This window comes from Paramormyrops kingsleyae, unplaced genomic scaffold (assembly GCF_048594095.1).
Source record: "Paramormyrops kingsleyae isolate MSU_618 unplaced genomic scaffold, PKINGS_0.4 ups31, whole genome shotgun sequence".
Lineage (NCBI taxonomy): Eukaryota > Metazoa > Chordata > Actinopteri > Osteoglossiformes > Mormyridae > Paramormyrops > Paramormyrops kingsleyae.
In genome coordinates, this window is record NW_027325969.1 from 395,883 (window position 1) to 410,869 (window position 14,987).

General features: G+C 56.1%; 31 non-coding genes and 1 pseudogene across 31 annotated transcripts; all 32 read right to left on the reverse strand.

The window, feature by feature from the left end:
* Positions 1-149, reverse strand: LOC140584114 (U2 spliceosomal RNA; annotated as a pseudogene).
* Positions 150-344: 195 nt separating this feature from the next.
* On the reverse strand, positions 345-458 carry LOC140584502 (U5 spliceosomal RNA). Its single transcript, XR_011986464.1, has one exon. It is a non-coding gene; the product is annotated as a U5 spliceosomal RNA (small nuclear RNA).
* Positions 459-898: 440 nt separating this feature from the next.
* LOC140585045 (U2 spliceosomal RNA) lies at positions 899-1,090 on the reverse strand. Its single transcript, XR_011987005.1, has one exon. It is a non-coding gene; the product is annotated as a U2 spliceosomal RNA (small nuclear RNA).
* A 195-nt stretch (positions 1,091-1,285) lies between these two features.
* Positions 1,286-1,399, reverse strand: LOC140584503 (U5 spliceosomal RNA). Its single transcript, XR_011986465.1, has one exon. It is a non-coding gene; the product is annotated as a U5 spliceosomal RNA (small nuclear RNA).
* Positions 1,400-1,814: 415 nt separating this feature from the next.
* Positions 1,815-2,006, reverse strand: LOC140585046 (U2 spliceosomal RNA). The gene has a single exon (XR_011987006.1). It is a non-coding gene; the product is annotated as a U2 spliceosomal RNA (small nuclear RNA).
* Positions 2,007-2,201: 195 nt separating this feature from the next.
* On the reverse strand, positions 2,202-2,315 carry LOC140584504 (U5 spliceosomal RNA). The gene has a single exon (XR_011986466.1). It is a non-coding gene; the product is annotated as a U5 spliceosomal RNA (small nuclear RNA).
* A 439-nt stretch (positions 2,316-2,754) lies between these two features.
* On the reverse strand, positions 2,755-2,946 carry LOC140585048 (U2 spliceosomal RNA). Its single transcript, XR_011987008.1, has one exon. It is a non-coding gene; the product is annotated as a U2 spliceosomal RNA (small nuclear RNA).
* Positions 2,947-3,141: 195 nt separating this feature from the next.
* Positions 3,142-3,255, reverse strand: LOC140584505 (U5 spliceosomal RNA). Its single transcript, XR_011986467.1, has one exon. It is a non-coding gene; the product is annotated as a U5 spliceosomal RNA (small nuclear RNA).
* A 439-nt stretch (positions 3,256-3,694) lies between these two features.
* LOC140585049 (U2 spliceosomal RNA) lies at positions 3,695-3,886 on the reverse strand. Its single transcript, XR_011987009.1, has one exon. It is a non-coding gene; the product is annotated as a U2 spliceosomal RNA (small nuclear RNA).
* A 195-nt stretch (positions 3,887-4,081) lies between these two features.
* LOC140584506 (U5 spliceosomal RNA) lies at positions 4,082-4,195 on the reverse strand. The gene has a single exon (XR_011986468.1). It is a non-coding gene; the product is annotated as a U5 spliceosomal RNA (small nuclear RNA).
* A 487-nt stretch (positions 4,196-4,682) lies between these two features.
* Positions 4,683-4,874, reverse strand: LOC140585050 (U2 spliceosomal RNA). The gene has a single exon (XR_011987010.1). It is a non-coding gene; the product is annotated as a U2 spliceosomal RNA (small nuclear RNA).
* A 195-nt stretch (positions 4,875-5,069) lies between these two features.
* LOC140584508 (U5 spliceosomal RNA) lies at positions 5,070-5,183 on the reverse strand. Its single transcript, XR_011986470.1, has one exon. It is a non-coding gene; the product is annotated as a U5 spliceosomal RNA (small nuclear RNA).
* Positions 5,184-5,616: 433 nt separating this feature from the next.
* Positions 5,617-5,808, reverse strand: LOC140585051 (U2 spliceosomal RNA). The gene has a single exon (XR_011987011.1). It is a non-coding gene; the product is annotated as a U2 spliceosomal RNA (small nuclear RNA).
* A 195-nt stretch (positions 5,809-6,003) lies between these two features.
* On the reverse strand, positions 6,004-6,117 carry LOC140584509 (U5 spliceosomal RNA). Its single transcript, XR_011986471.1, has one exon. It is a non-coding gene; the product is annotated as a U5 spliceosomal RNA (small nuclear RNA).
* Positions 6,118-6,552: 435 nt separating this feature from the next.
* Positions 6,553-6,744, reverse strand: LOC140585052 (U2 spliceosomal RNA). Its single transcript, XR_011987012.1, has one exon. It is a non-coding gene; the product is annotated as a U2 spliceosomal RNA (small nuclear RNA).
* A 195-nt stretch (positions 6,745-6,939) lies between these two features.
* On the reverse strand, positions 6,940-7,053 carry LOC140584510 (U5 spliceosomal RNA). The gene has a single exon (XR_011986472.1). It is a non-coding gene; the product is annotated as a U5 spliceosomal RNA (small nuclear RNA).
* Positions 7,054-7,488: 435 nt separating this feature from the next.
* On the reverse strand, positions 7,489-7,680 carry LOC140585053 (U2 spliceosomal RNA). The gene has a single exon (XR_011987013.1). It is a non-coding gene; the product is annotated as a U2 spliceosomal RNA (small nuclear RNA).
* Positions 7,681-7,875: 195 nt separating this feature from the next.
* LOC140584511 (U5 spliceosomal RNA) lies at positions 7,876-7,989 on the reverse strand. The gene has a single exon (XR_011986473.1). It is a non-coding gene; the product is annotated as a U5 spliceosomal RNA (small nuclear RNA).
* Positions 7,990-8,416: 427 nt separating this feature from the next.
* Positions 8,417-8,608, reverse strand: LOC140585054 (U2 spliceosomal RNA). Its single transcript, XR_011987014.1, has one exon. It is a non-coding gene; the product is annotated as a U2 spliceosomal RNA (small nuclear RNA).
* Positions 8,609-8,803: 195 nt separating this feature from the next.
* On the reverse strand, positions 8,804-8,917 carry LOC140584512 (U5 spliceosomal RNA). Its single transcript, XR_011986474.1, has one exon. It is a non-coding gene; the product is annotated as a U5 spliceosomal RNA (small nuclear RNA).
* A 444-nt stretch (positions 8,918-9,361) lies between these two features.
* LOC140585055 (U2 spliceosomal RNA) lies at positions 9,362-9,553 on the reverse strand. The gene has a single exon (XR_011987015.1). It is a non-coding gene; the product is annotated as a U2 spliceosomal RNA (small nuclear RNA).
* Positions 9,554-9,748: 195 nt separating this feature from the next.
* On the reverse strand, positions 9,749-9,862 carry LOC140584513 (U5 spliceosomal RNA). Its single transcript, XR_011986475.1, has one exon. It is a non-coding gene; the product is annotated as a U5 spliceosomal RNA (small nuclear RNA).
* Positions 9,863-10,301: 439 nt separating this feature from the next.
* LOC140585056 (U2 spliceosomal RNA) lies at positions 10,302-10,493 on the reverse strand. The gene has a single exon (XR_011987016.1). It is a non-coding gene; the product is annotated as a U2 spliceosomal RNA (small nuclear RNA).
* Positions 10,494-10,688: 195 nt separating this feature from the next.
* On the reverse strand, positions 10,689-10,802 carry LOC140584514 (U5 spliceosomal RNA). The gene has a single exon (XR_011986476.1). It is a non-coding gene; the product is annotated as a U5 spliceosomal RNA (small nuclear RNA).
* A 446-nt stretch (positions 10,803-11,248) lies between these two features.
* On the reverse strand, positions 11,249-11,440 carry LOC140585057 (U2 spliceosomal RNA). Its single transcript, XR_011987017.1, has one exon. It is a non-coding gene; the product is annotated as a U2 spliceosomal RNA (small nuclear RNA).
* Positions 11,441-11,635: 195 nt separating this feature from the next.
* On the reverse strand, positions 11,636-11,749 carry LOC140584515 (U5 spliceosomal RNA). The gene has a single exon (XR_011986477.1). It is a non-coding gene; the product is annotated as a U5 spliceosomal RNA (small nuclear RNA).
* Positions 11,750-12,200: 451 nt separating this feature from the next.
* On the reverse strand, positions 12,201-12,391 carry LOC140584046 (U2 spliceosomal RNA). Its single transcript, XR_011986082.1, has one exon. It is a non-coding gene; the product is annotated as a U2 spliceosomal RNA (small nuclear RNA).
* Positions 12,392-12,586: 195 nt separating this feature from the next.
* On the reverse strand, positions 12,587-12,700 carry LOC140584516 (U5 spliceosomal RNA). The gene has a single exon (XR_011986478.1). It is a non-coding gene; the product is annotated as a U5 spliceosomal RNA (small nuclear RNA).
* A 452-nt stretch (positions 12,701-13,152) lies between these two features.
* On the reverse strand, positions 13,153-13,344 carry LOC140585059 (U2 spliceosomal RNA). The gene has a single exon (XR_011987019.1). It is a non-coding gene; the product is annotated as a U2 spliceosomal RNA (small nuclear RNA).
* A 194-nt stretch (positions 13,345-13,538) lies between these two features.
* On the reverse strand, positions 13,539-13,652 carry LOC140584517 (U5 spliceosomal RNA). Its single transcript, XR_011986479.1, has one exon. It is a non-coding gene; the product is annotated as a U5 spliceosomal RNA (small nuclear RNA).
* Positions 13,653-14,097: 445 nt separating this feature from the next.
* On the reverse strand, positions 14,098-14,289 carry LOC140585060 (U2 spliceosomal RNA). Its single transcript, XR_011987020.1, has one exon. It is a non-coding gene; the product is annotated as a U2 spliceosomal RNA (small nuclear RNA).
* A 195-nt stretch (positions 14,290-14,484) lies between these two features.
* Positions 14,485-14,596, reverse strand: LOC140584975 (U5 spliceosomal RNA). The gene has a single exon (XR_011986937.1). It is a non-coding gene; the product is annotated as a U5 spliceosomal RNA (small nuclear RNA).
* Between the last annotated feature and the right edge of the window lie 391 nt (positions 14,597-14,987).

Genomic DNA, 14,987 nt, shown 5'->3' on the forward strand with positions numbered 1-14,987 from the left:
GCGTGGAGCGGACGGGGCAAGCCCCACTTCCGGCTCCCTGTTCCAAAAATCCGTTTAATATGTGGTCCCCTCCATGGGGGACGTATCAGATATTAAACTGATAAGAACAGATACTACACTTGATCTTAGCCAAAAGGCCGAGAAGCGATACCCACAAATTGCGCCCCGCCGGGCGCCGGCATGCGGGATGCCGACGGAGCTGGCGCGGCTCAGCCCTCACCAGCCCCTCTGGCAGGTGTCGCCCGGCGAGTCCACGCGTGATCCAGGGAGACCACAGCCGCGCCACCGGGCACCTAACGCCAGCCGCTAAGCCGGGCCCAGTCTTCCTTTGACAGCAGCAGTGCAGCTCTGCTTGGGCAGAGCCTCCAAAAATACCATGAACTCATCGCTATCCCTCTCCACGGAAATCTTTAGTAAAAGGCGAAAGATTTATACGGGATGAAGAGAGACCCGAGTCGATATGGGGCCGCCGCCAAGCCCGTCGCCGTTAGCCGGGCCTGCGTGACGCCCCCGCTCGGAGTAGAATGCCCAGGGGCGTCGCAGCCGCCGTCCTCGGGGCCCCGACTCCTCCCTGTCCTCCTGTCCTCTCAAAAGACAGCAATCATTTTAACAAACATGAGGGGAAATTCAAAAGGCAAAGATGACATCATGCCTTACCTCAGCGCAGCTGTCCACCGCACAAACAGTGTGTCACCTTCCTTTAAAAAAAAAAAAAAAAAAAAAAAAAAAAAAAGAAAAACGGCGGGAAACGGGGGCCACGCACAGACAGGGCCCCCCCCCTCACAGCACTCAGTCTATTAGTCACTCACTCACTCACTCATCAGTCAGTCAGTCAGTCAGTCAGTCAGTCAGTCAGTCAGTCAGTCAGTCAGTTCTGCCTTTCGACAACAGGGGGCAGTAGAGGTGCACCATTCCCGGAAGCACTGCAATACCGGGTCGATGCGTGGAGCGGACGGGGCAAGCCCCACTTCCGGCTCCCTGTTCCAAAAATCCGTTTAATATGTGGTCCCCTCCATGGGGGACGTATCAGATATTAAACTGATAAGAACAGATACTACACTTGATCTTAGCCAAAAGGCCGAGAAGCGATACCCACAAATTGCGCCCCGCCGGGCGCCGGCATGCGGGATGCCGACGGAGCTGGCGCGGCTCAGCCCTCACCAGCCCCTCTGGCAGGTGTCGCCCGGCGAGTCCACGCGTGATCCAGGGAGACCACAGCCGCGCCACCGGGCACCTAACGCCAGCCGCTAAGCCGGGCCCAGTCTTCCTTTGACAGCAGCAGTGCAGCTCTGCTTGGGCAGAGCCTCCAAAAATACCATGAACTCATCGCTATCCCTCTCCACGGAAATCTTTAGTAAAAGGCGAAAGATTTATACGGGATGAAGAGAGACCCGAGTCGATATGGGGCCGCCGCCAAGCCCGTCGCCGTTAGCCGGGCCTGCGTGACGCCCCCGCTCGGAGTAGAATGCCCAGGGGCGTCGCAGCCGCCGTCCTCGGGGCCCCGACTCCTCCCTGTCCTCCTGTCCTCTCAAAAGACAGCAATCATTTTAACAAACATGAGGGGAAATTCAAAAGGCAAAGATGACATCATGCCTTACCTCAGCGCAGCTGTCCACCGCACAAACAGTGTGTCACCTTCCTTTAAAAAAAAAAAAAAAAAAAAAAAAAAAAAAAAAGAAAAACGGCGGGAAACGGGGGCCACGCACAGACAGGGCCCCCCCCCTCACAGCACTCAGTCTATTAGTCACTCACTCACTCACTCAGTCAGTCAGTCAGTCAGTCAGTCAGTTCTGCCTTTCGACAACAGGGGGCAGTAGAGGTGCACCATTCCCGGAAGCACTGCAATACCGGGTCGATGCGTGGAGCGGACGGGGCAAGCCCCACTTCCGGCTCCCTGTTCCAAAAATCCGTTTAATATGTGGTCCCCTCCATGGGGGACGTATCAGATATTAAACTGATAAGAACAGATACTACACTTGATCTTAGCCAAAAGGCCGAGAAGCGATACCCACAAATTGCGCCCCGCCGGGCGCCGGCATGCGGGATGCCGACGGAGCTGGCGCGGCTCAGCCCTCACCAGCCCCTCTGGCAGGTGTCGCCCGGCGAGTCCACGCGTGATCCAGGGAGACCACAGCCGCGCCACCGGGCACCTAACGCCAGCCGCTAAGCCGGGCCCAGTCTTCCTTTGACAGCAGCAGTGCAGCTCTGCTTGGGCAGAGCCTCCAAAAATACCATGAACTCATCGCTATCCCTCTCCACGGAAATCTTTAGTAAAAGGCGAAAGATTTATACGGGATGAAGAGAGACCCGAGTCGATATGGGGCCGCCGCCAAGCCCGTCGCCGTTAGCCGGGCCTGCGTGACGCCCCCGCTCGGAGTAGAATGCCCAGGGGCGTCGCAGCCGCCGTCCTCGGGGCCCCGACTCCTCCCTGTCCTCCTGTCCTCTCAAAAGACAGCAATCATTTTAACAAACATGAGGGGAAATTCAAAAGGCAAAGATGACATCATGCCTTACCTCAGCGCAGCTGTCCACCGCACAAACAGTGTGTCACCTTCCTTTAAAAAAAAAAAAAAAAAAAAAAAAAAAAAAAAAGAAAAACGGCGGGAAACGGGGGCCACGCACAGACAGGGCCCCCCCCCTCACAGCACTCAGTCTATTAGTCACTCACTCACTCACTCACTCAGTCAGTCAGTCAGTCAGTCAGTCAGTCAGTCAGTCAGTCAGTCAGTTCTGCCTTTCGACAACAGGGGGCAGTAGAGGTGCACCATTCCCGGAAGCACTGCAATACCGGGTCGATGCGTGGAGCGGACGGGGCAAGCCCCACTTCCGGCTCCCTGTTCCAAAAATCCGTTTAATATGTGGTCCCCTCCATGGGGGACGTATCAGATATTAAACTGATAAGAACAGATACTACACTTGATCTTAGCCAAAAGGCCGAGAAGCGATACCCACAAATTGCGCCCCGCCGGGCGCCGGCATGCGGGATGCCGACGGAGCTGGCGCGGCTCAGCCCTCACCAGCCCCTCTGGCAGGTGTCGCCCGGCGAGTCCACGCGTGATCCAGGGAGACCACAGCCGCGCCACCGGGCACCTAACGCCAGCCGCTAAGCCGGGCCCAGTCTTCCTTTGACAGCAGCAGTGCAGCTCTGCTTGGGCAGAGCCTCCAAAAATACCATGAACTCATCGCTATCCCTCTCCACGGAAATCTTTAGTAAAAGGCGAAAGATTTATACGGGATGAAGAGAGACCCGAGTCGATATGGGGCCGCCGCCAAGCCCGTCGCCGTTAGCCGGGCCTGCGTGACGCCCCCGCTCGGAGTAGAATGCCCAGGGGCGTCGCAGCCGCCGTCCTCGGGGCCCCGACTCCTCCCTGTCCTCCTGTCCTCTCAAAAGACAGCAATCATTTTAACAAACATGAGGGGAAATTCAAAAGGCAAAGATGACATCATGCCTTACCTCAGCGCAGCTGTCCACCGCACAAACAGTGTGTCACCTTCCTTTAAAAAAAAAAAAAAAAAAAAAAAAAAAAAAAAAGAAAAACGGCGGGAAACGGGGGCCACGCACAGACAGGGCCCCCCCCCTCACAGCACTCAGTCTATTAGTCACTCACTCACTCACTCAGTCAGTCAGTCAGTCAGTCAGTCAGTCAGTCAGTCAGTCAGTCAGTCAGTTCTGCCTTTCGACAACAGGGGGCAGTAGAGGTGCACCATTCCCGGAAGCACTGCAATACCGGGTCGATGCGTGGAGCGGACGGGGCAAGCCCCACTTCCGGCTCCCTGTTCCAAAAATCCGTTTAATATGTGGTCCCCTCCATGGGGGACGTATCAGATATTAAACTGATAAGAACAGATACTACACTTGATCTTAGCCAAAAGGCCGAGAAGCGATACCCACAAATTGCGCCCCGCCGGGCGCCGGCATGCGGGATGCCGACGGAGCTGGCGCGGCTCAGCCCTCACCAGCCCCTCTGGCAGGTGTCGCCCGGCGAGTCCACGCGTGATCCAGGGAGACCACAGCCGCGCCACCGGGCACCTAACGCCAGCCGCTAAGCCGGGCCCAGTCTTCCTTTGACAGCAGCAGTGCAGCTCTGCTTGGGCAGAGCCTCCAAAAATACCATGAACTCATCGCTATCCCTCTCCACGGAAATCTTTAGTAAAAGGCGAAAGATTTATACGGGATGAAGAGAGACCCGAGTCGATATGGGGCCGCCGCCAAGCCCGTCGCCGTTAGCCGGGCCTGCGTGACGCCCCCGCTCGGAGTAGAATGCCCAGGGGCGTCGCAGCCGCCGTCCTCGGGGCCCCGACTCCTCCCTGTCCTCCTGTCCTCTCAAAAGACAGCAATCATTTTAACAAACATGAGGGGAAATTCAAAAGGCAAAGATGACATCATGCCTTACCTCAGCGCAGCTGTCCACCGCACAAACAGTGTGTCACCTTCCTTTAAAAAAAAAAAAAAAAAAAAAAAACACAAACAGTGTGTCACCTTCCTTTAAAAAAAAAAAAAAAAAAAAAAAAAAAAAAAAGAAAAACGGCGGGAAACGGGGGCCACGCACAGACAGGGCCCCCCCCCTCACAGCACTCAGTCTATTAGTCACTCACTCACTCACTCAGTCAGTCAGTCAGTCAGTCAGTCAGTCAGTCAGTCAGTCAGTCAGTCAGTTCTGCCTTTCGACAACAGGGGGCAGTAGAGGTGCACCATTCCCGGAAGCACTGCAATACCGGGTCGATGCGTGGAGCGGACGGGGCAAGCCCCACTTCCGGCTCCCTGTTCCAAAAATCCGTTTAATATGTGGTCCCCTCCATGGGGGACGTATCAGATATTAAACTGATAAGAACAGATACTACACTTGATCTTAGCCAAAAGGCCGAGAAGCGATACCCACAAATTGCGCCCCGCCGGGCGCCGGCATGCGGGATGCCGACGGAGCTGGCGCGGCTCAGCCCTCACCAGCCCCTCTGGCAGGTGTCGCCCGGCGAGTCCACGCGTGATCCAGGGAGACCACAGCCGCGCCACCGGGCACCTAACGCCAGCCGCTAAGCCGGGCCCAGTCTTCCTTTGACAGCAGCAGTGCAGCTCTGCTTGGGCAGAGCCTCCAAAAATACCATGAACTCATCGCTATCCCTCTCCACGGAAATCTTTAGTAAAAGGCGAAAGATTTATACGGGATGAAGAGAGACCCGAGTCGATATGGGGCCGCCGCCAAGCCCGTCGCCGTTAGCCGGGCCTGCGTGACGCCCCCGCTCGGAGTAGAATGCCCAGGGGCGTCGCAGCCGCCGTCCTCGGGGCCCCGACTCCTCCCTGTCCTCCTGTCCTCTCAAAAGACAGCAATCATTTTAACAAACATGAGGGGAAATTCAAAAGGCAAAGATGACATCATGCCTTACCTCAGCGCAGCTGTCCACCGCACAAACAGTGTGTCACCTTCCTTTAAAAAAAAAAAAAAAAAAAAAAAAAAAAAAAAGAAAAACGGCGGGAAACGGGGGCCACGCACAGACAGGGCCCCCCCCCTCACAGCACTCAGTCTATTAGTCACTCACTCACTCACTCAGTCAGTCAGTCAGTCAGTCAGTCAGTCAGTCAGTCAGTCATCAGTCAGTCCTTTCGACAACAGGGGGCAGTAGAGGTGCACCATTCCCGGAAGCACTGCAATACCGGGTCGATGCGTGGAGCGGACGGGGCAAGCCCCACTTCCGGCTCCCTGTTCCAAAAATCCGTTTAATATGTGGTCCCCTCCATGGGGGACGTATCAGATATTAAACTGATAAGAACAGATACTACACTTGATCTTAGCCAAAAGGCCGAGAAGCGATACCCACAAATTGCGCCCCGCCGGGCGCCGGCATGCGGGATGCCGACGGAGCTGGCGCGGCTCAGCCCTCACCAGCCCCTCTGGCAGGTGTCGCCCGGCGAGTCCACGCGTGATCCAGGGAGACCACAGCCGCGCCACCGGGCACCTAACGCCAGCCGCTAAGCCGGGCCCAGTCTTCCTTTGACAGCAGCAGTGCAGCTCTGCTTGGGCAGAGCCTCCAAAAATACCATGAACTCATCGCTATCCCTCTCCACGGAAATCTTTAGTAAAAGGCGAAAGATTTATACGGGATGAAGAGAGACCCGAGTCGATATGGGGCCGCCGCCAAGCCCGTCGCCGTTAGCCGGGCCTGCGTGACGCCCCCGCTCGGAGTAGAATGCCCAGGGGCGTCGCAGCCGCCGTCCTCGGGGCCCCGACTCCTCCCTGTCCTCCTGTCCTCTCAAAAGACAGCAATCATTTTAACAAACATGAGGGGAAATTCAAAAGGCAAAGATGACATCATGCCTTACCTCAGCGCAGCTGTCCACCGCACAAACAGTGTGTCACCTTCCTTTAAAAAAAAAAAAAAAAAAAAAAAAAAAAAAAAAGAAAAACGGCGGGAAACGGGGGCCACGCACAGACAGGGCCCCCCCCCTCACAGCACTCAGTCTATTAGTCACTCACTCACTCACTCAGTCAGTCAGTCAGTCAGTCAGTCAGTCAGTCAGTCAGTCAGTCAGTTCTGCCTTTCGACAACAGGGGGCAGTAGAGGTGCACCATTCCCGGAAGCACTGCAATACCGGGTCGATGCGTGGAGCGGACGGGGCAAGCCCCACTTCCGGCTCCCTGTTCCAAAAATCCGTTTAATATGTGGTCCCCTCCATGGGGGACGTATCAGATATTAAACTGATAAGAACAGATACTACACTTGATCTTAGCCAAAAGGCCGAGAAGCGATACCCACAAATTGCGCCCCGCCGGGCGCCGGCATGCGGGATGCCGACGGAGCTGGCGCGGCTCAGCCCTCACCAGCCCCTCTGGCAGGTGTCGCCCGGCGAGTCCACGCGTGATCCAGGGAGACCACAGCCGCGCCACCGGGCACCTAACGCCAGCCGCTAAGCCGGGCCCAGTCTTCCTTTGACAGCAGCAGTGCAGCTCTGCTTGGGCAGAGCCTCCAAAAATACCATGAACTCATCGCTATCCCTCTCCACGGAAATCTTTAGTAAAAGGCGAAAGATTTATACGGGATGAAGAGAGACCCGAGTCGATATGGGGCCGCCGCCAAGCCCGTCGCCGTTAGCCGGGCCTGCGTGACGCCCCCGCTCGGAGTAGAATGCCCAGGGGCGTCGCAGCCGCCGTCCTCGGGGCCCCGACTCCTCCCTGTCCTCCTGTCCTCTCAAAAGACAGCAATCATTTTAACAAACATGAGGGGAAATTCAAAAGGCAAAGATGACATCATGCCTTACCTCAGCGCAGCTGTCCACCGCACAAACAGTGTGTCACCTTCCTTTAAAAAAAAAAAAAAAAAAAAAAAAAAAAAAAAAGAAAAACGGCGGGAAACGGGGGCCACGCACAGACAGGGCCCCCCCCCTCACAGCACTCAGTCTATTAGTCACTCACTCACTCACTCAGTCAGTCAGTCAGTCAGTCAGTCAGTCAGTCAGTCAGTCAGTCAGTTCTGCCTTTCGACAACAGGGGGCAGTAGAGGTGCACCATTCCCGGAAGCACTGCAATACCGGGTCGATGCGTGGAGCGGACGGGGCAAGCCCCACTTCCGGCTCCCTGTTCCAAAAATCCGTTTAATATGTGGTCCCCTCCATGGGGGACGTATCAGATATTAAACTGATAAGAACAGATACTACACTTGATCTTAGCCAAAAGGCCGAGAAGCGATACCCACAAATTGCGCCCCGCCGGGCGCCGGCATGCGGGATGCCGACGGAGCTGGCGCGGCTCAGCCCTCACCAGCCCCTCTGGCAGGTGTCGCCCGGCGAGTCCACGCGTGATCCAGGGAGACCACAGCCGCGCCACCGGGCACCTAACGCCAGCCGCTAAGCCGGGCCCAGTCTTCCTTTGACAGCAGCAGTGCAGCTCTGCTTGGGCAGAGCCTCCAAAAATACCATGAACTCATCGCTATCCCTCTCCACGGAAATCTTTAGTAAAAGGCGAAAGATTTATACGGGATGAAGAGAGACCCGAGTCGATATGGGGCCGCCGCCAAGCCCGTCGCCGTTAGCCGGGCCTGCGTGACGCCCCCGCTCGGAGTAGAATGCCCAGGGGCGTCGCAGCCGCCGTCCTCGGGGCCCCGACTCCTCCCTGTCCTCCTGTCCTCTCAAAAGACAGCAATCATTTTAACAAACATGAGGGGAAATTCAAAAGGCAAAGATGACATCATGCCTTACCTCAGCGCAGCTGTCCACCGCACAAACAGTGTGTCACCTTCCTTTAAAAAAAAAAAAAAAAAAAAAAAAAAAAAAAAAGAAAAACGGCGGGAAACGGGGGCCACGCACAGACAGGGCCCCCCCCCTCACAGCACTCAGTCTATTAGTCACTCACTCACTCACTCAGTCAGTCAGTCAGTCAGTCAGTCAGTCAGTCAGTCAGTTCTGCCTTTCGACAACAGGGGGCAGTAGAGGTGCACCATTCCCGGAAGCACTGCAATACCGGGTCGATGCGTGGAGCGGACGGGGCAAGCCCCACTTCCGGCTCCCTGTTCCAAAAATCCGTTTAATATGTGGTCCCCTCCATGGGGGACGTATCAGATATTAAACTGATAAGAACAGATACTACACTTGATCTTAGCCAAAAGGCCGAGAAGCGATACCCACAAATTGCGCCCCGCCGGGCGCCGGCATGCGGGATGCCGACGGAGCTGGCGCGGCTCAGCCCTCACCAGCCCCTCTGGCAGGTGTCGCCCGGCGAGTCCACGCGTGATCCAGGGAGACCACAGCCGCGCCACCGGGCACCTAACGCCAGCCGCTAAGCCGGGCCCAGTCTTCCTTTGACAGCAGCAGTGCAGCTCTGCTTGGGCAGAGCCTCCAAAAATACCATGAACTCATCGCTATCCCTCTCCACGGAAATCTTTAGTAAAAGGCGAAAGATTTATACGGGATGAAGAGAGACCCGAGTCGATATGGGGCCGCCGCCAAGCCCGTCGCCGTTAGCCGGGCCTGCGTGACGCCCCCGCTCGGAGTAGAATGCCCAGGGGCGTCGCAGCCGCCGTCCTCGGGGCCCCGACTCCTCCCTGTCCTCCTGTCCTCTCAAAAGACAGCAATCATTTTAACAAACATGAGGGGAAATTCAAAAGGCAAAGATGACATCATGCCTTACCTCAGCGCAGCTGTCCACCGCACAAACAGTGTGTCACCTTCCTTTAAAAAAAAAAAAAAAAAAAAAAAAAAAAAAAAAAGAAAAACGGCGGGAAACGGGGGCCACGCACAGACAGGGCCCCCCCCCTCACAGCACTCAGTCTATTAGTCACTCACTCACTCACTCAGTCAGTCAGTCAGTCAGTCAGTCAGTCAGTCAGTCAGTCAGTCAGTCAGTCAGTTCTGCCTTTCGACAACAGGGGGCAGTAGAGGTGCACCATTCCCGGAAGCACTGCAATACCGGGTCGATGCGTGGAGCGGACGGGGCAAGCCCCACTTCCGGCTCCCTGTTCCAAAAATCCGTTTAATATGTGGTCCCCTCCATGGGGGACGTATCAGATATTAAACTGATAAGAACAGATACTACACTTGATCTTAGCCAAAAGGCCGAGAAGCGATACCCACAAATTGCGCCCCGCCGGGCGCCGGCATGCGGGATGCCGACGGAGCTGGCGCGGCTCAGCCCTCACCAGCCCCTCTGGCAGGTGTCGCCCGGCGAGTCCACGCGTGATCCAGGGAGACCACAGCCGCGCCACCGGGCACCTAACGCCAGCCGCTAAGCCGGGCCCAGTCTTCCTTTGACAGCAGCAGTGCAGCTCTGCTTGGGCAGAGCCTCCAAAAATACCATGAACTCATCGCTATCCCTCTCCACGGAAATCTTTAGTAAAAGGCGAAAGATTTATACGGGATGAAGAGAGACCCGAGTCGATATGGGGCCGCCGCCAAGCCCGTCGCCGTTAGCCGGGCCTGCGTGACGCCCCCGCTCGGAGTAGAATGCCCAGGGGCGTCGCAGCCGCCGTCCTCGGGGCCCCGACTCCTCCCTGTCCTCCTGTCCTCTCAAAAGACAGCAATCATTTTAACAAACATGAGGGGAAATTCAAAAGGCAAAGATGACATCATGCCTTACCTCAGCGCAGCTGTCCACCGCACAAACAGTGTGTCACCTTCCTTTAAAAAAAAAAAAAAAAAAAAAAAAAAAAAAAAAAAGAAAAACGGCGGGAAACGGGGGCCACGCACAGACAGGGCCCCCCCCCTCACAGCACTCAGTCTATTAGTCACTCACTCACTCATCAGTCAGTCAGTCAGTCAGTCAGTCAGTCAGTCAGTCAGTCAGTCAGTCTGTCAGTCTTTCGACAACAGGGGGCAGTAGAGGTGCACCATTCCCGGAAGCACTGCAATACCGGGTCGATGCGTGGAGCGGACGGGGCAAGCCCCACTTCCGGCTCCCTGTTCCAAAAATCCGTTTAATATGTGGTCCCCTCCATGGGGGACGTATCAGATATTAAACTGATAAGAACAGATACTACACTTGATCTTAGCCAAAAGGCCGAGAAGCGATACCCACAAATTGCGCCCCGCCGGGCGCCGGCATGCGGGATGCCGACGGAGCTGGCGCGGCTCAGCCCTCACCAGCCCCTCTGGCAGGTGTCGCCCGGCGAGTCCACGCGTGATCCAGGGAGACCACAGCCGCGCCACCGGGCACCTAACGCCAGCCGCTAAGCCGGGCCCAGTCTTCCTTTGACAGCAGCAGTGCAGCTCTGCTTGGGCAGAGCCTCCAAAAATACCATGAACTCATCGCTATCCCTCTCCACGGAAATCTTTAGTAAAAGGCGAAAGATTTATACGGGATGAAGAGAGACCCGAGTCGATATGGGGCCGCCGCCAAGCCCGTCGCCGTTAGCCGGGCCTGCGTGACGCCCCCGCTCGGAGTAGAATGCCCAGGGGCGTCGCAGCCGCCGTCCTCGGGGCCCCGACTCCTCCCTGTCCTCCTGTCCTCTCAAAAGACAGCAATCATTTTAACAAACATGAGGGGAAATTCAAAAGGCAAAGATGACATCATGCCTTACCTCAGCGCAGCTGTCCACCGCACAAACAGTGTGTCACCTTCCTTTAAAAAAAAAAAAAAAAAAAAAAAAAAAAAAAAAAAAAAAAGAAAAACGGCGGGAAACGGGGGCCACGCACAGACAGGGCCCCCCCCCTCACAGCACTCAGTCTATTAGTCACTCACTCACTCACTCAGTCAGTCAGTCAGTCAGTCAGTCAGTCAGTCAGTCAGTCAGTCAGTCAGTTCTGCCTTTCGACAACAGGGGGCAGTAGAGGTGCACCATTCCCGGAAGCACTGCAATACCGGGTCGATGCGTGGAGCGGACGGGGCAAGCCCCACTTCCGGCTCCCTGTTCCAAAAATCCGTTTAATATGTGGTCCCCTCCATGGGGGACGTATCAGATATTAAACTGATAAGAACAGATACTACACTTGATCTTAGCCAAAAGGCCGAGAAGCGATACCCACAAATTGCGCCCCGCCGGGCGCCGGCATGCGGGATGCCGACGGAGCTGGCGCGGCTCAGCCCTCACCAGCCCCTCTGGCAGGTGTCGCCCGGCGAGTCCACGCGTGATCCAGGGAGACCACAGCCGCGCCACCGGGCACCTAACGCCAGCCGCTAAGCCGGGCCCAGTCTTCCTTTGACAGCAGCAGTGCAGCTCTGCTTGGGCAGAGCCTCCAAAAATACCATGAACTCATCGCTATCCCTCTCCACGGAAATCTTTAGTAAAAGGCGAAAGATTTATACGGGATGAAGAGAGACCCGAGTCGATATGGGGCCGCCGCCAGCCCGTCGCCGTTAGCCGGGCCTGCGTGACGCCCCCGCTCGGAGTAGAATGCCCAGGGGCGTCGCAGCCGCCGTCCTCGGGGCCCCGACTCCTCCCTGTCCTCCTGTCCTCTCAAAAGACAGCAATCATTTTAACAAACATGAGGGGAAATTCAAAAGGCAAAGATGACATCATGCCTTACCTCAGCGCAGCTGTCCACCGCACAAACAGTGTGTCACCTTCCTTTAAAAAAAAAAAAAAAAAAAAAAAAAAAAAAAAAAGAAAAACGGCGGGAAACGGGGGCCACGCACAGACAGGGCCCCCCCCCTCACAGCACTCAGTCTATTAGTCACTCACTCACTCACTCAGTCAGTCAGTCAGTCAGTCAGTCAGTCAGTCAGTCAGTCAGTCAGTCAGTCAGTCAGTCAGTTCTGCCTTTCGACAACAGGGGGCAGTAGAGGTGCACCATTCCCGGAAGCACTGCAATACCGGGTCGATGCGTGGAGCGGACGGGGCAAGCCCCACTTCCGGCTCCCTGTTCCAAAAATCCGTTTAATATGTGGTCCCCTCCATGGGGACGTATCAGATATTAAACTGATAAGAACAGATACTACACTTGATCTTAGCCAAAAGGCCGAGAAGCGATACCCACAAATTGCGCCCCGCCGGGCGCCGGCATGCGGGATGCCGACGGAGCTGGCGCGGCTCAGCCCTCACCAGCCCCTCTGGCAGGTGTCGCCCGGCGAGTCCACGCGTGATCCAGGGAGACCACAGCCGCGCCACCGGGCACCTAACGCCAGCCGCTAAGCCGGGCCCAGTCTTCCTTTGACAGCAGCAGTGCAGCTCTGCTTGGGCAGAGCCTCCAAAAATACCATGAACTCATCGCTATCCCTCTCCACGGAAATCTTTAGTAAAAGGCGAAAGATTTATACGGGATGAAGAGAGACCCGAGTCGATATGGGGCCGCCGCCAAGCCCGTCGCCGTTAGCCGGGCCTGCGTGACGCCCCCGCTCGGAGTAGAATGCCCAGGGGCGTCGCAGCCGCCGTCCTCGGGGCCCCGACTCCTCCCTGTCCTCCTGTCCTCTCAAAAGACAGCAATCATTTTAACAAACATGAGGGGAAATTCAAAAGGCAAAGATGACATCATGCCTTACCTCAGCGCAGCTGTCCACCGCACAAACAGTGTGTCACCTTCCTTTAAAAAAAAAAAAAAAAAAAAAAAAAAAAAAAAAAAAAAAAAAGAAAAACGGCGGGAAACGGGGGCCACGCACAGACAGGGCCCCCCCCCTCACAGCACTCAGTCTATTAGTCACTCACTCACTCACTCAGTCAGTCAGTCAGTCAGTCAGTCAGTCAGTCAGTCAGTCAGTCAGTCAGTCAGTTCTGCCTTTCGACAACAGGGGGCAGTAGAGGTGCACCATTCCCGGAAGCACTGCAATACCGGGTCGATGCGTGGAGCGGACGGGGCAAGCCCCACTTCCGGCTCCCTGTTCCAAAAATCCGTTTAATATGTGGTCCCCTCCATGGGGGACGTATCAGATATTAAACTGATAAGAACAGATACTACACTTGATCTTAGCCAAAAGGCCGAGAAGCGATACCCACAAATTGCGCCCCGCCGGGCGCCGGCATGCGGGATGCCGACGGAGCTGGCGCGGCTCAGCCCTCACCAGCCCCTCTGGCAGTGTCGCCCGGCGAGTCCACGCGTGATCCAGGGAGACCACAGCCGCGCCACCGGGCACCTAACGCCAGCCGCTAAGCCGGGCCCAGTCTTCCTTTGACAGCAGCAGTGCAGCTCTGCTTGGGCAGAGCCTCCAAAAATACCATGAACTCATCGCTATCCCTCTCCACGGAAATCTTTAGTAAAAGGCGAAAGATTTATACGGGATGAAGAGAGACCCGAGTCGATATGGGGCCGCCGCCAAGCCCGTCGCCGTTAGCCGGGCCTGCGTGACGCCCCCGCTCGGAGTAGAATGCCCAGGGGCGTCGCAGCCGCCGTCCTCGGGGCCCCGACTCCTCCCTGTCCTCCTGTCCTCTCAAAAGACAGCAATCATTTTAACAAACATGAGGGGAAATTCAAAAGGCAAAGATGACATCATGCCTTACCTCAGCGCAGCTGTCCACCGCACAAACAGTGTGTCACCTTCCTTTAAAAAAAAAAAAAAAAAAAAAAAAAAAAAAAAAAAAAAAGAAAAACGGCGGGAAACGGGGGCCACGCACAGACAGGGCCCCCCCCCTCACAGCACTCAGTCTATTAGTCACTCACTCACTCACTCAGTCAGTCAGTCAGTCAGTCAGTCAGTCAGTCAGTCAGTCAGTCAGTCAGTTCTGCCTTTCGACAACAGGGGGCAGTAGAGGTGCACCATTCCCGGAAGCACTGCAATACCGGGTCGATGCGTGGAGCGGACGGGGCAAGCCCCACTTCCGGCTCCCTGTTCCAAAAATCCGTTTAATATGTGGTCCCCTCCATGGGGGACGTATCAGATATTAAACTGATAAGAACAGATACTACACTTGATCTTAGCCAAAAGGCCGAGAAGCGATACCCACAAATTGCGCCCCGCCGGGCGCCGGCATGCGGGATGCCGACGGAGCTGGCGCGGCTCAGCCCTCACCAGCCCCTCTGGCAGGTGTCGCCCGGCGAGTCCACGCGTGATCCAGGGAGACCACAGCCGCGCCACCGGGCACCTAACGCCAGCCGCTAAGCCGGGCCCAGTCTTCCTTTGACAGCAGCAGTGCAGCTCTGCTTGGGCAGAGCCTCCAAAAATACCATGAACTCATCGCTATCCCTCTCCACGGAAATCTTTAGTAAAGCGAAAGATTTATACGGGATGAAGAGAGACCCGAGTCGATATGGGGCCGCCGCCAAGCCCGTCGCCGTTAGCCGGGCCTGCGTGACGCCCCCGCTCGGAGTAGAATGCCCAGGGGCGTCGCAGCCGCCGTCCTCGGGGCCCCGACTCCTCCCTGTCCTCCTGTCCTCTCAAAAGACAGCAATCATTTTAACAAACATGAGGGGAAATTCAAAAGGCAAAGATGACATCATGCCTTACCTCAGCGCAGCTGTCCACCGCACAAACAGTGTGTCACCTTCCTTTAAAAAAAAAAAAAAAAAAAAAAAAAAAAAAAAAAAAAAAAAAAGAAAAACGGCGGGAAACGGGGGCCACGCACAGACAGGGCCCCCCCCCTCACAGCACTCAGTCTATTAGTCACTCACTCACTCACTCAGTCAGTCAGTCAGTCAG